Source organism: Rhinoderma darwinii, chromosome 4 (assembly GCF_050947455.1).
Source record: "Rhinoderma darwinii isolate aRhiDar2 chromosome 4, aRhiDar2.hap1, whole genome shotgun sequence".
Taxonomy (NCBI): Eukaryota; Metazoa; Chordata; class Amphibia; order Anura; family Rhinodermatidae; genus Rhinoderma; species Rhinoderma darwinii.
The window spans coordinates 365247968-365264098 of NC_134690.1; the positions used below are offsets into that span (position 1 = coordinate 365247968).

At 42.8% G+C, this 16131-nt stretch overlaps 1 protein-coding gene across 4 annotated transcripts in view; it reads left to right on the forward strand.

The window, feature by feature from the left end:
* SLX4IP (SLX4 interacting protein) overlaps positions 1 to 16131 on the forward strand; it is a 121348-nt gene that overhangs the window by 77108 nt on the left and 28109 nt on the right. The window lies entirely within an intron of this gene.

Consider the following 16131-nt stretch of genomic DNA (forward strand, 5'->3'; position numbering starts at 1 on the left):
AAAATGACCATTAGTTATTGTAACATGAATGGAACTTGTAATAAGTATGCAGTACCATTAGGGTTTGGATAGGTGATGACCTTAATTGCACCATGAAGCTCAACACCCAAAGTTGCAAGACTGTCACTCCTATAGGAGTCTATTTAGTCATATAAAGTGCTCGACTCAATGCAGCTGTGACACTTAAGGCATGAAAAGTTACAGTTGGCTGCAAACTTTGTGTGATATATATTACTCTCATGGTAACATTCACATATTAAAAATTTTAGCCCGAGGCCCCTGTAAAGCCCCCAAGACTTTCCTGTGTGGATGCCTTTTAGGCCATTATACTTTAAAGTCTACTAGTGGGACTTTGAAAAATATGTTAAATAAAGTTTAAGTAAATGTGTCATTTATAGTCAGCAGTGAAACAAAAAAAATTTCCCTCAAAAGTTATACAAATAAAATCCAAATTGATTTGTACCTAAAAATTATGCCCAAAAAAATACAACTCGTCCCGCATGAAAAAATAAAACTTCTTAGATTTCCTGAACAAAAATATAAAAACGCTATAGAAGTCAGAATGCTTATATGGAAGGTGAAAAATTGCTGTGGCCTTAAGGGGTTACAGAATTTTTTGTTATTAAAGTATCAGAATGTGAATAAGTGAAACAAGGCTCACCTGTTTTCACATTAATAATTTCGTAGGCGTTTACTCCCGTAGGGAAATTGGAGGAACTTAGATGTCCAACTCATTTCCAAGACCTCTTTGTGTGCCCCTCTTTACTTTGCCAATTCATAATCTTCTAATTCCATTCAAGATTGCGGACACAAGAGGAATCTTGTTTTCTATAAAACAATCCGATGCTTTGACAGTGCGTTGCTATTTTATCCATGCAGAGTTTGAATGTGTGACATAAGACGGCATTATGACTGTGGAGCAATGACATTTGGTCTCTGAGCAGTATCACAAGTCTGGATGTCGTTGCACTGTGGTGTATTCTGTCTGAAAAGCCATGTCTGTCTTCACACAGGCAAACACTACTCTCACTTCTTTGTTCTTTCGGAATACATAGACAATGAATCACTTTTTACCGTGAGCTTCACAATTAGAGGAAATGGTCATAAATCAAGAATTATGTTAGTTGTGTTTGTGTGCGTCTGTCATTTTAAAGATTATTTTTCTCTTTTCAGCACATTGAAATGTTTTCTGGACTGGGCTCGAGCAATTTTTGATTTCTTTAAAGTCTGTATTTTATAATTGTATGAATATGAGAGAATTGCATTGACCTGACTTAGTTTTTTTTTGATTGCCTGGCAGATTGTATTATGCTACCAAAAAATTAGAACATTTTAGATACATTTGTAATCAAGGGCATACTGTACATACCTTAGAGACAGACCATGCGACTTTTACATGAGCCCTGGATAGGGTGTTCCCCTGCTTGGGTTTGCCGCTCCGTCTTTACAATTGGTATTGTGATCATTTGCAGGGTTCCCTTTTTGTACAAGGTCTTGGAGCTTGAGAAGGGAAAACCCAAATAGTCATGTCACCTTTCTAACCTACAAACAATGGGAAGGTGAAGGGGAGGTACATGTACCTTCTGCTCTTTGATGAGGAATGTGGACGAGCAACAGTAGGGTGCTCCATATTGATTTTTGCTTCACAGTTTTTATGTACGCCCTTGGTTTTACTAAAATAACTAAAATTAGCATTTTAATATAGCTGACTTGATACTGCCCAATAGAAAGAATGGTCTGAGAATAAAGTCAAGAACTTCTCACCAACGGGATGACTTCATTTTGCAGATGTGCATTTATCTAATGGAAGGCTGAGAAAAAAGGAGGTTGTTCAGCATCTCAATAGAGCATCTGCTTTTTCAGTTTTGTTACTGCTTTTCATAAGGCCATATGATGCCTTTGAGTTTGTGACTTTATAGAAAAATTGCCCATGTGTCTGACCTCTACATCGCCCCCTCCTATTATTGGCTGGGTCGGCGCTGACGTCACACGCATGCGCAGTAAGTTCCACTCTTAGATGAATGTCCACCTCCATTTTAGCACGCTGTAAGTAAATAGTGTTTTCTTATATAACCATTTCTATTTTATTGGTCATAGCTGTAGTTTTTAATACACCCTTCCTGATGATTGGCCCAGACTAATTTAAATAGTAGTGTATGTCTATGCCTAGTCACCCCACGGACAAAGCATTTAGTGCGAAACGCGCGTCAGGCTTGGTGGACATCCTGGTATTTGCTCTCCCCTCTTTGGCTCTTATTTTCAGCCTGGGTACTTGACCTTTTCCTTGGTACGACCCTATACCTTGGATGTTACTTCTATTAATGTTTCAATACTGGGGTTTGTAATGATATTTCCTACACTGTAAATTTATGGAATTTGGTGTATGCGCTTATGTACTATTTATATACACTATTTAGCATTTTGTGTTCTTCTAGTCTGTGCATGTTCTCTCTTGTTTGTCATTTTTTAATAATTATTTTAATAAAATATTGACTTTTTATTGGACTTATTTGTGATTGTCCTGCATGACTATTTCAGGTTGGCTTTGCTTTTTAGAAAATTCCTAACCCATATATCTCTAGAAATTCAAATTCTACTAGAGAACCATTGGTTGCCTATCTCTACTATTAATCTATTTCTTCATGGCTGTCTAGATCCCATGCTAGACTATCATACGTATAAATTTCAGGTGTTTCCTGTTTGCAGCAGCTGTCAAGTGTTCTTTTTAAAGTAGTTGGTGGGGCGAATCATACTTGAATCAAAACCACTAATTCTAAACTAAATAATTTGCCATTATATAAAGAAAAGACAACATCGATATATTTACAGCTTCTCAGACGTGCTTAATCACATAATCTATAAATAAATAGCAACAGAAGCAAACTAGGGATTTATTATAAGTTTGTAACGTATCACCATATCCAGCAGAAACATATGAGTGGAGCCATGCCGAGACCTGGAACAGGTTTAAACTTGGTATATTCGCAATTAATAGTGTCTACATGGAAGGATGAAGGGACAGGATTTAGTGTTCAAATGTTTTTGACAATAGAACATTTTTACAATAAAAATAATTTAACAATATAACACTTTTCCAGTTTTCTCTAAATACAGTACAAGGTTGCTAAATTGACATGTTTCAAACATGTAGACCTGGTATTAAACATATTAATACTTTGTCCTATATGATGGGACATGACTCTTTTGGGGTAGTTTCTAGCATATTGATTGTGAAGCATGGGGTCACCGTTGCTGAACTTACCTTAATACAGTATGTTAGGAAATTCTATAAACATCAATCATTAAGCTTGTAGGGCTTTGGGCGACCCAAACACTAGTCTTTGCCCTAGCTGCCAGCCACAGGCCTACACCGGTTGCCATGAGGAGTGGTTGTTCTTCCTGCTTAGTGGGAAGCATATCGGCCTGTCCGGAGCCGTGGCGTCACCATAAAGACGGGATGACATGGCTCTCCTCTGCTTGTGCTGCGTGACTAGCCGCAGGATCAGGACACATCACGTGATGTCTCTCTTCCTAAAGTGGAACGGTTCTGGAATTCTGAGTCAGCAGCCGTTGTGGTGAGTTTCTTGGTGTTTGTTCTTGTTACCTGCTATCATTCGTCTTAACTGTGCTTGATCTGAATTATCTATGTATCAACCTCTGGCTTGACACTGACCTTCCCTCCTGATTCAGATTTCTGGACCTGACGTACTTGTTACTGAACCAAATCTGTTTGATCACAAAACGGTTCATACTTGTCATCTGCAACCTGTACATCTGTTGGGGACACTCCTGGGGGCCGCAACCTGGGAATAATACCGGCAATGCCCATAACCCCTTGTAGGGATCAAGGGTGAAGAACAGGTTACCCTGCGTAAACTCAGTAATGGTTTTGGTCGTTAATTGATCCTGCTGGGGGCTAAACTACTCCTATGCTGTGCGCAACTTGTTCTCCCAACAAGTCTGCATGATGCCAGTGAAGTCTGTTTCCGCTACGCTGTCTTGAAGACGTAATCCAAGTTCCAACTCCGGTAGCCGGAGACTGACATCCTTATAGTCTAATACAGAGCTCTATACTAGCATTAATGGTATGTATTCTGCATTGTAACACAGTCTGCTTAGATTACCAGTAGGCTCCGAGGAATTACCTACATCTTCTTTACTCTTTAATTGAAGTATATATTAAGGAATTGCTTTTACAGAGCCATCTACCAACGGTGGCCAGCTTAACTACCTTTAAGGGAGGTGGGGCGGAGCATAAAAGCACACTGCAAAATATATGCCAATGCTCGAATGTAAGATATATATATATGTACAGTGAAGGAAATAAGTATTTGATCCCTTGCTGATTTTGTAAGTTTGCCCACTGTCAAAGACATGAACAGTCTAGAATTTTTAGGCTAGGTTAATTTTACCAGTGAGAGATAGATTATATATATAAAAAAAAAAAAAGAAAATCACATAGTCAAAATTATATATATTTATTTGCATTATGCACAGAGAAATAAGTATTTGATCCCCTGCCAACCATTAAGAGTTCAGCCTCCTCCAGACCAGTTACACGCTCCAAATCAATTTGATGCCTGCATTAAAGACAGCTGTCTTATATGGTCACCTGTATAAAAGACTCCTGTCCACAGACTCAATTAATCAGTCTGACTCTAACCTCTACAACATGGGCAAGACCAAAGAGCTTTCTAAGGATGTCAGGGACAAGATCATAGACCTGCACAAGGCTGGAATGGGCTACAAAACCATAAGTAAGACGCTGGGTGAGAAGTAGACAACTGTTGGTGCAATAGTAAGAAAATGGAAGACATACAAAATGACTGTCAATCGACCATCGATCTGGGGCTCCATGCAAAATCTCACTTCGTGGGGTATCCTTGATCCTGAGGAAGGTGAGAGCTCAGCCGAAAACTACACGGGGGGAACTTGTTAATGATCTCAAGGCAGCTGGGACCACAGTCACCAAGAAAACCATTGGTAACACATTACACCGTAATGGATTAAAATCCTGCAGTGCCCGCAAGGTCCCCCTGCTCAAGAAGGCACATGTACAGGCCTGTCTGAAGTTTGCACATGAACATCTGGATGATCCAACTCGCCATGTTTGGAGGAAGAGAAATGCTGCCTATGACCTAAAGAACACCATCCCCACTGTCAAGCATGGAGGTGGAAACATTATGTTTTGGGGGTGTTTCTCTGCTAAGGGCACAGGACTACTTCACCGCATCAATGGGAGAATGGATGGAGCCATGTACCGTCAAATCATGAGTGACAACCTCCTTCCCTCCACCAGGACATTAAAAATGGCTCGTGGCATAACCGATCTTCCAGGGGGGAAGAGTCCTGGCCCGGATGGCTACACTGCCAAGTTCTACAAGGTGTTGGCGGACCGGTTGCTACCGCTTTTGTTGTTAGCTTTTAACTCTATTTCCCCGGAGGTCCTGTTTCCTCCTAGTTCCACCTTGGCTCATGTCGTAGTGATCCCTAAGCCGGGTAAGGACCCTCAATTATGCTCCAGTTATCGTCCCATCTCCTTGCTAAATGTAGACCTAAAAATGTACGCTAAATTGCTCGCCAATAGATTGAATAAATACCTGCCTGAACTAATCCACCCGGACCAGGTGGGGTTTGTGCCTGGTCGGGAGGCCCGTGACAACACCCTTAAAACCTTCGATATCATTCACCACGCCCAGACTAACCGAATCCCGCTCATGATCCTGTCCCTGGATGCTGAAAAGGCATTTGACAGAATATCGTGGCCTGCCCTTTACCAAACCCTTCGGCATGTGGGAATAGGACCTTCTCTCTTGGCAAAAATTATGGCATTGTATCGCACGCCTTCGGCCCAAATAAAAATAAATGGCTCCCTCTCGGCACCTTTCCCTATTTACAATGGCACACGACAGGGCTGTCCCCTATCCCCCCTGTTGTATGTCCTGGTTATGGAACACCTCATGGCCTCCATTCGGAGCAACACGGATATTAAGGGTATTAACATTGGAGGGAAGGAATACAAGTGCTCGGCATTTGCTGATGACCTATTGGTCTATCTCACAGACCCTCATGTCTCTCTTCCTTCACTGATGTCCGAGTTGTCTCGTTTTGGAACATGGTCTAATTTCAAAATCAATTTCTCTAAGTCTGAGGCGTTAAATGTTTCTCTTCCAGGCCCGTTAGTATCGCTTCTCCAAAGTAATTTCCCCTTTTCATGGCCCTCCAGGGGTATTACATATTTGGGTGCCCGTATAAGTGGGGACCTTACACAATTGTTTACAAATAATTTTATCCCCCTACTGGCCAAGTTTCGCACTGATCTTAATTCCTGGCATAAGACTGAGTTTTCCTGGTTTGGTCGTATCAATATTATTAAGATGTCTCTCCTCCCCCGCTTACTTTATCTCCTGCAGACGATCCCCATCTCTATTCCATCCTCCTATTGGTTGCGGCTTCAGCGATGCTTCGGCTCCTTCATTTGGCCGACTGGTCGTCCACGTCTGAGCCGGGCTCTGCTGACTCGTTCCAGGGGTACGGGTGGGGTTGGTCTGCCGGATTGTCGGCTCTACTATCTGGCATCAACTCACGCACGTGTTTTAGATTTTTTTCATAACCGAGAATCAAAACTATGGGTCCGTTTGGCTCAACAACTATGTCCCAGTACCCTATCATCCCTGCCGTGGATCCTGCCCGGGAACAGACCGACTCAAGCCTCCTTTGTTGTTTACCATACCCTCATGGCGTTGAGGTCCTTAGGGCCTGGATGTTCGCTTATAGACCCCCTGGGTCCTTTAACTCCTATCACAGATAATCCAGCCTTTCCTGCTGGTAAGGCTGGTCGCTCCTTCCTAGGCAGGCCGCCCACCGGCCCCATGTATTTTGCTCAGGTCCTCTCCGCTTCCTCTCTTCTCCCCCTAACCTCCATCTGCCCCGATGCCGTGCCCCTCACTCGCCATATATATGAATATGCCCAGTTAAAACATTTTTATGGAACAGTTAACCGACGCGCACACCTTCACAGGTTGTTGACGGACTTTGAGCGCCTATGTGTCTCCTCCCAGCCACCTACCCATACCATATCCACAATATATAAATTACTCCTTTCACAGCGTTCCCAACAACTACCCTCCTTCTGCGGGGCCTGGGAGAGAGAATTACATACTACATTTACTGACGCACAGTGGAAGCGGTGTTTCTCCCTCTCACAAAAAGCCTCTATAGCCATTAGGGCCCAGGAAACTAGTTACAAAATTGTCTCTAGATGGTATAGGGTCCCGGCTGCGCTTCATAAATGGTATCCGTCTGTGCCTGACAATTGTTGGCGTTGTGGTGCTGTAGGAGGTTCTATGTCTCATGTTTGGTGGAGTTGCCCCTTGTTGAGGAGTTTTTGGGATGCGGTGCTTAAATTAATATTGGAGGTTACTGGAGTCTATGTCCCCAACTCTCCGGAAGCAGCTCTTTTATTCATGTTCCCGATGCCAATACACGTTTATAAAAGCTCCCTAACTAGACATCTCCTTCAGGCGGCAAAGTCAGTGATCCCGCGCAGGTGGAAAACGGCCATACCCCCAACATTAGATGAGTGGTTTCGGGAAGTTGCCTTGATACAGCGAATGGAACACTTGGTGGCCCACTCCCCGGCATCTGTGGTAAAATACACGTCTACATGGTCTCCTTGGATAGTGTTTCTTTCTTCTCCTTCCTACCTCACGGCGGTAACCTGAGTCGGCCTATACCCCTGTGAAATGTACTATGGCTTTTGCGCGCTGCTGATTTTCATTCATAATACGCCAGAACTGGAGTCCAGGATCCCCTTGTCCTCTCCCCTCCCTCCTATCCCTCCCTCTCTTGGGGCCTTTTTCTATACTTTCTCTTCCCCGTCTAGGGTAATGTGCCTCTTCTTCTCTGTTTGAATTAAGTGGTCTCGTTGTACATTCTGTTGTTATGCCTCTAGGATTACTCATGCTACTGTTGTATACCGACCATTCTTTTTCATGTTGAGATGTTGCACATTATTGATTTTCCTTTTGGTGTTTTGTTTGTTTTTTCTTTGGTCCACTGACCTTGTTTGTTTTTATTTAAGGTGTGGAGGCCTTCCCTCCACTATGTTTTGTAAATTTTGTGTTCTGAAACTCAATAAAAATTTTGAATAAGAAAAAAAAAAAATGGCTCGTGGCTGGGTCCTCCAGCACGACAATGACCTGAAACATACAGCCAAGGCAACAAAGGAGTGGCTCAAAAAGAAGCACATTAAGGTCATGGAGTGGCCTAGCCAGTCTCCAGACCTTAATCCCATCGAAAATTTATGGAGGGAGCTGAAGATCTGAGTTGCCAAGCGACAGCCTCGAAATCTTAATGATTTACAGATGATCTGCAAAGAGGAGTGGGCTAAAATTCCATCTAACATGTGTGCAAACCTCATCATCAACTACAAAAAACGTCTGACTGCGGTGCTTGCCAACAAGGGTTTTGCCACCAAGTATTAAGTCTTGTTTGACAAAGGGATCAAATACTTATTTCTCTGTGCACAATGCAAATAAATATATATAATTTTGACAATGTGATTTTCTGTTTTTTTTTTAAATATAATCTATCTCTCACTGGTAAAATTAACCTAAAAATTCTAGACTGTTCATGTCTTTGACAGTGGGCAAACTTACAAAATCAGCAAGGGATCAAATACTTATTTCCTTCACTGTATATGTATGTATATATATATATATATATATATATATATATACATATATATATATAGTTGATCATATGAACAGCATTTGCTGTTTATAGCGCTGTAGATTTTGAGGATATCTGAAGACGCAGAACTTTTTTCTGACACATTTTCAAAGAGAGAACAGACTACTGAAACATAATTTTCACAATAGTTGAAAGCTGAAGTGTATACTAAACTATTATACAAAATTGTGTAAAGAATAGTACGGAATTTGGTGTACTATGCACTGTATTTGGAATCTGGATGTTCTAGTTGAATAGTACCAGGAATTAACTTCTTCACAAGGTGCCATGGGCAATCGACAGAACATATATAGAGCAAAGTTGTCTACTTCTTACATAGCATAGACAATAGAGAAAAAATGTTACACAATGTTAGGCTACTGTCAAATATTGGCAAAAGAAAAGATCTTGCTTGTCCCAGCAAGACAGGGCAGAGAAACTGGTGGAAAGCAAGACCATCTGCCATGGTGGATACTTAAAGTACATTTTACATTACAAACACAGATATAAACAAATCCCAAACTCCATGCTTAACCCAAACTCCAAGCCCAAAGAAGAGTGCAATGTACAGATACAGCCCCCTGCTTCGATGCCTGAGCGTTGTTGTTGTTTCCCTTGTTTGTCTATGCAATGGTCTCCTAGTGTGTTCCTGTTCCCTGCATTCCGTACTATCCTGGTCAAGTACTGTGCTGAGCCACGAGTCATGCAGTGCTGTATTCCATGCCTGACCTGCTTCACCACGCCTGACGTCTACCTGCTGCCTAGTCCCACCCGAGCCTGCCTTGCTACTGTCTGAGCTGCCACAGGTACCCTATAAGAACTATAGACATTGACCTGCGCCCTGTTGGCCAGCTGCCATACCGCCAAGGCAGTACGGCCCAGTGGGTCCACAGACCCTACGTGACAGTACGCTCAGGCCATGGACCCCGCTGGTCGATTCAAGACCATGACGACGTCACAAGAGATGCGGGCGGATAGGCTAGACCTCCGGTCTCGACAGGGCCAACTCCTCCAGGCGTTGAACATTCTTGCACATCGGCAGGAGGCACAAGCTGCCGTTCCTCCTACTACACCTCCTGGCAGTGTTGATCCTCAGACTACAGTGTTGACCTGCGTTTTTCTGTGCCACTTTCTCACCGCTATGATGGAGACGCAAGTACCTGTCGTGGATTTTTTAATCAGTGCCAGATCCACTTCAGCCAGTATACTAGGACATTTTCGTCTGATGGCGCATGGGTCGCTTTCATCATCTCTCTCCTCACTGGCAAGGCTCTTGCATGGGCAAACCCTTTCTGAGAGAGACAAGAACTTGAGACCCGTGACTTCCAAGGCTTCCTCCGGACTTTTCGCATGGTGTTTGAGGAGCTTGGACGGGTCTCATCTGCAGCGGCTTCTTTGATTAACCTATGCCAAGAAGGCACCTCCGTGAGTGAGTACGCCATTCACTTCTGCACCCTGGTGGGAGAGCTGTTATGGAACAATCAGGCCCTGGTGGCTGCATTCTGGCATGGACTGGCTCCTAAAATTAAGGACGAACTTGCTGCTCGAGATCTGCCGCCTACCCTGGATGACATCATTCTTCTGTCCGCCCGGATTGATATACGGATCCGAGAGTGCCTCCAAGAGGTTCGTCGGGAGGGAGGCCTTCCTAGTCTGGCTCCTACTTTGCAGCAACCCCTGCTGTCCTCAGATGTTGATCCTCCTAAGGTGTCTGTGATGATGGACCGGTGTAAGCTATCCAACCAGGAGAGACAACTCAGACGCACTTCTTGACTCTGTCTTTATTGCGGCCTTGGTGGCCATATTGTGCGCCTGCGTCCCCAAAGATCCCAAAGCCCAAAGGGTTGCTAGGAGTGACAACTTTGGGTAGGAAAGGACGTCCGTCTAAATTGTCCATACCTGTGACCATAGTGTCCAGCGAGAGAATGCATCAGGTCTCTGTGTATCTGGACTCTGGATCCGCTGCTAATTTCATCCGTAGAGACCTGGTGGACCTTCTTCAATTACCCACCACCCCTCTGGAGAACCCGTTGACAGTTTCTTCAGTAAATGGACTACCTCTGCCACACCCAGTTATAGCTGTGACCAAGCTGCTGAGGCTCCAAGTAGGGGCTCTTCACTCCGAACTTCTGTCGTTCTATGTCCTGTCCAAAGCTGTTAACCCTGTGTTGCTGGGCCTGCCTTGGCTCCGACTACTTGCCCCAGTCCTGCACTCAAGCTTTGCTCTCCGTGACGGCCCACGGTAAGTAATATGAAAAAACAGATGAGAGTCCATCCAGCGCTGTTTGGTGATTTAAAAGGGGATCGATGTTCCCACTTTTATTGTAGTAGAAAGGATAAAATAGGAACAGACGCAGCAGCGAGGTGGTTTCAAATAGTATTGGAATACTAGCCATGATCAAGGACACTGATAGTGTTTGAATCGCGTAGGCTTCAGCACATACTATTTGAAACCACCTAGCTACTGCGTCTGTTCATATTTTATCCTTTCTACTACAATAAAAGTGGGAACATCGATTCCCTTTTAAATCACCAAACAGCAATAGCCTGAAGAGTGCCTTCACGTCAGCCTCTATCCTCCATCATCCGGATGTCTCTCTGCAGTTCTCGTTGGAGGTGGACGCATCCTCTGTCGGTGCTGGTGCCCTCCTGTTCCAGAGAGGTCCCAAGGGCAAGTCAATGGTATGTGGATATTTCTCTAAGCTCTTCCCTTCCGCAGAACGCAACTACTCGATTGAGGATCGGGAGTTACTGGCCATCAAATTGGCTCTGGAAGAATGGAGACATCTACTAGGGGGGCGCTGCTCATCCGATCCTAATTTTTACAGACCACAAGAATCTGACCTACCTCCAGACGGCCCAATGGCTGAACCCTCGTCAGGCCAGGTGGTCACTGTTGTTTACCAGGTTCCAGTTTGAGCTCCATTATCGCCCGGCCGACAAGAATGTGTGGGCCGATGCCTTGTCCAGGTCTTTCGAGACGGAACACACCATGGAGATTCAACAGAACATTATTGATCCGTCTTGCATTGTCTCTGTCAATCCCCTGCAAGTTAGGGACATTTCTCCAGGAAGGACTTTAGTGCGCCTGGCTGATCGTGGAAGAATTATCCGCTGGGGACACTCCTCTAGACTGGCAGGTCACGCGGGGTCCATAAGACCCGGGATCTGATTGCTCATCATTTCTGGTGGCACACGCTGCCAAAGGACATTATGGACTTTGTTTCTTCCTGTTCAGTATGTGCATATGATTTTCGAAGATGGCCCACTTTGTTCCTCTGACCGGTCTTCCTTCTGCTCCTCAGCTGGCCAAGCTGTTCATCCAACACATCTTCCGCCTGCACGGCTTGCTGCAGCATATTGTGTCTGATGGGGGGTTCAGTTCACCTCGAAGTTCTGGAGAGCCCTCTGCGGACTCCTCAGTGTGAAGTTGGACTTTTTCTCAGCCTACCATCTTCAGTCATTGGACTGGATCAATCAGATCTCGAGAGGATCAATCAGATCTTGGAGAACTACCTATGCCACTTCATCTCCAAGCAGCATGATGACTGGGTGCAGCTGATTCCGTGGGCTGAGTTCTCATATAATAATCACACCAGCGAGTCCACAAGGAATACACCGTTCTGCATTGTCTATGGCCAATATATATTGTACAATTAGGAAATGTCATTTGACCCTTATCTAAGTATTTTGTCGCGTAATAGCGAGAATGGAGGCAATACCTCCTTGTCCAACCATCTGGCCCCTAAGTCTTCAAATTTGGTACTGGTGTCTCTCTTAATAAATATATTTTATATAAATGTTTCTCGAAAGTAATCAGCCAGTTAATTTTAGAAATAAATTCTGAAAGGGACGATGGGGCTTAATCCAACCAGTGTTGGCCAATCAACTTTGATATATATATATAAGATCGGCCAACCAACAATTTTGTGCGATCATTCATTGGTGTATCTTCCATATATCCCAATATATATAAAAAGGGTCTGTATTGGTTCAGAGCGCACAAGATAGAAGGAGGTGCACGGATAGGGTCCCAACCCAACTGTATATGTAGAAATATCCGGCACACAAACAAATGTGGTTCAATTTTTCGATTTTATTAGATTTGATGCCATGGGCAATGTGCGTGCAATGTTTCGGTTCAACAACCTTCGTCAGGCACTACAGGTGTACAAAATATTACACATGCCAATATACTCATGTGTAATATTTTGTACACCTGTAGAGCCTGACGAAGGTTGTTGAACCGAAACGTTGCACGCACATTGCCCATGGCATCAAATCTAATAAAATCGAAAAATTGAACCACATTTGTTTGTGTGCCGGATATTTCTACATATATATAAAAAGGGGTTCAATGGTAAAGACAGGGCATAGGTTGAATTAATGAGGTTCAAAACGGCTTTCCAACGTAGGGGATACTTTGCTTTAGCATATGACATAAGGGAGCATTACTTTCTGTCTGCTGTACATGGCATAAGGTGGGCAATACTAGAGAGTTGTTGATGGCTTGGGAGAAGTGGATGACTTTGACCAAGGCGAATAAGGTGAAATCATGTGCAATTCTCATTGCTACCAGTTATTTCAGACCCTGCTTAAAGAATATTATTTTGCTTCTGTGGACACCTGTTAATTCTAGTGTTAATTAAAGCGAAAGATCATGTACAGAAGCAGTAATATTTGTTAGTATACAGCACTGCTATTTGGGCATTATATGGCACCATTATATGACTGCTCTGTGGTACTTTATATTGATACTGTATGGTGGTATTACTGTGGAACTTGATTATTATGACAGTATTAGGGTATGTGCACACGACCTCTTTTCAGACGTAATGGAGGCGTTTTACGCCTCGAATTACGCTTGAAAAAACGCCCCTAATACGCCTACAAACATCTGCCCATTGCTTTCAATGGGAATTACGATGTTCTGTTCCCACGAGCCTTTATTTTACGGTTCGCTGTCAAAAAAACGGAGCGTAAAAAGACGCTCCATAAAAAGAAGTAGCATGTCACTTCTTGAGGCGTTTTTTGGAGCTGATTTTCTATTGAACACTATGAAAAGAAGCTCCAAATTTCATTCTCAGCTTCAAATACGCCTGAAAATCAGAAGCTGTTTTCTCTGAAATCAGCTCCGTGTTTTTCAGACGTTTTTTGTTAAGCGTGTGAACATAACCTTCACCCTCTATCCCCCTTTCTAAAAGAAAAAAAATTCAATCCACTCTGAAGTGGCTTCCTGTGGTTCCAATCACAGAAGGAATAACAGCTCTGGAGCACAAACTGTTGCTCCTACAATAAAAGTACTGTCAAAGCTAATAAAAAAACAACATTCATAAGCATGTTAATCGTGCTTTCATCTTCTCTTTGACATTCATGCAAGTTAGATAGTGAAGGTAACATACGTTTCTGTTTCTAGAAATATACTTAGATGACTTTGGCCTTATTCACACTAATGTATTTCTTGTCCATGTACTGTCTGTTTTAACAGTGGACAGGACACTGAGCCATACAAGTCAATGGGGCTATTTACACATCCGTTTTTTTAATGGAGCGCCTGTCTGTTTGAGAAACCCATTGAAATCTTTGGTTGCGTGAAATAACAGACAGCACATGGACAAAGTGCTCGCAGTGGAGAAAAACACGGACCACGGACATTCATATGGATGATAAACGGACACGCACGTGTGAAAAGGACTTAAAAAAAGAACCGTTAGTGTACGTTAAAAATTTTTATTTATTTTTTATTTATTTCTATGCTTGTAGTCCATGCCTGACAAGGATCCTGTTATGATTTTAATACATTGATGACCCCAAAATTACATACATAACTGTCAGGCTGGGTTCACACGACCTATTTTCAGGCGTAAACGAGGCGTATTATGCCTCGTTTTACGCCTGAAAATAGGGCTACAATACGTCGGCAAACATCTGCCCATTCATTTGAATGGGTTTGCCGACGTACTGTGCAGACGACCTGTAATTTACGCGTCGTCATTTGACAGCTGTCAAACGACGACGTGTAAATGGACTGCCTCAGCAAAGAAGTGCAGGGCACTTCTTTGCCACGTAATTTGAGCTGTTCTTCATTGAACTCAATGAAGCACAGCTCAAGATTTACAAGCGTCTCAGACGGCTCGCAAAATGCGAGGAGGAGCATTTACGTGTGAAACGAGGCAGCTGTTAAAAGTCTGTCTTTTCACACGTAAATGCCTCTCATCGTGTGAACATACCCTCACTATTCAAGCTGGTAGGTTGTCGATATTCTTGTATTTAATGATTTCGATGAACACAAGGTCATTATGACAACACAAGGTCATTATGACAACACTGCGTTGGACAGAAATCAGAACACTAAATGTTGTCACCGGAATCTCCGTACAGCTTTTACAAGCAATCATATTCCGGCACAGATGTAAGTTATAAATACGTCTAATTTAACCACTAAGGCTATATTCAGAGGAAAGTGACGTCACAGGGCCGTTTTAAGAACAATGAAGCTTTATGGCTGTATTCACACGGCTGTTTTTTTTTTTAACAGTCCGTGAAAACTGGCCGTCAAAAAAAAAAATTAGAACATGTTCTAGTTTTGTCCAATTTCACAGCTCGAAGGCTCCATAGAAGTCAGTGTATACGTTTTTAGCGGCTGTTTTTGATATATCAATGCATGTGCGAACCGTTAAAAACTGATCGGTCACAAGGGGATTCAATTGTACAATTAACAGCGCTAGCGAGGCAAGAAAAGCCAATTGTTCCCTTCTTTGCCATTCAGCGCTTTTTTGTGATGCAGGCAGAGAGATGATGTCACTGGCACTATCTACACTGGGCACTCTGGCACTATCTACTTGGGCACTGTGGCGTTTAAGAGGGGTTGGGACAAAAAATCTCTGGCAAACAAAATTCATCCGTTTTTTTTAACGGCCATTAAAAAATGGATGACAAGCAGCCGTTAAAAACGGTCAGACGGCCGGGAATTTAATTAAAATTTGAAATGCACTAATGCAAAATGGCCATGAAAATCCGACAGTTGATCCGTTTTTAACTGCCGTTGTTTTTCACTGTCATTTGAATATAACCTAACATTCACATTACAATAGAAAAAAAAATAACATCCCGAAAATCATTTTTTTTTATTGTAGTTACATATAATTTGGGACTCTCTAGTGCATATTAACCCTATAATGATGTAGCAGATTTGGCTTTAAAGAGCAGTAACATTTTTTGTCCCTCTGCATTCGGTTGGACATATTTTTTTTTATTTTTCAATATAAGGTCCTGTTTATTGCAGAACAAAATGTAGATTCTTTTGGGGACCAAAAGTACGTAGCATTAAATTAATTTTATTAGGAAAATGCATAAAATCACAAATAATGTTTCCGCCAGTATTTTTCCTGCCATGCA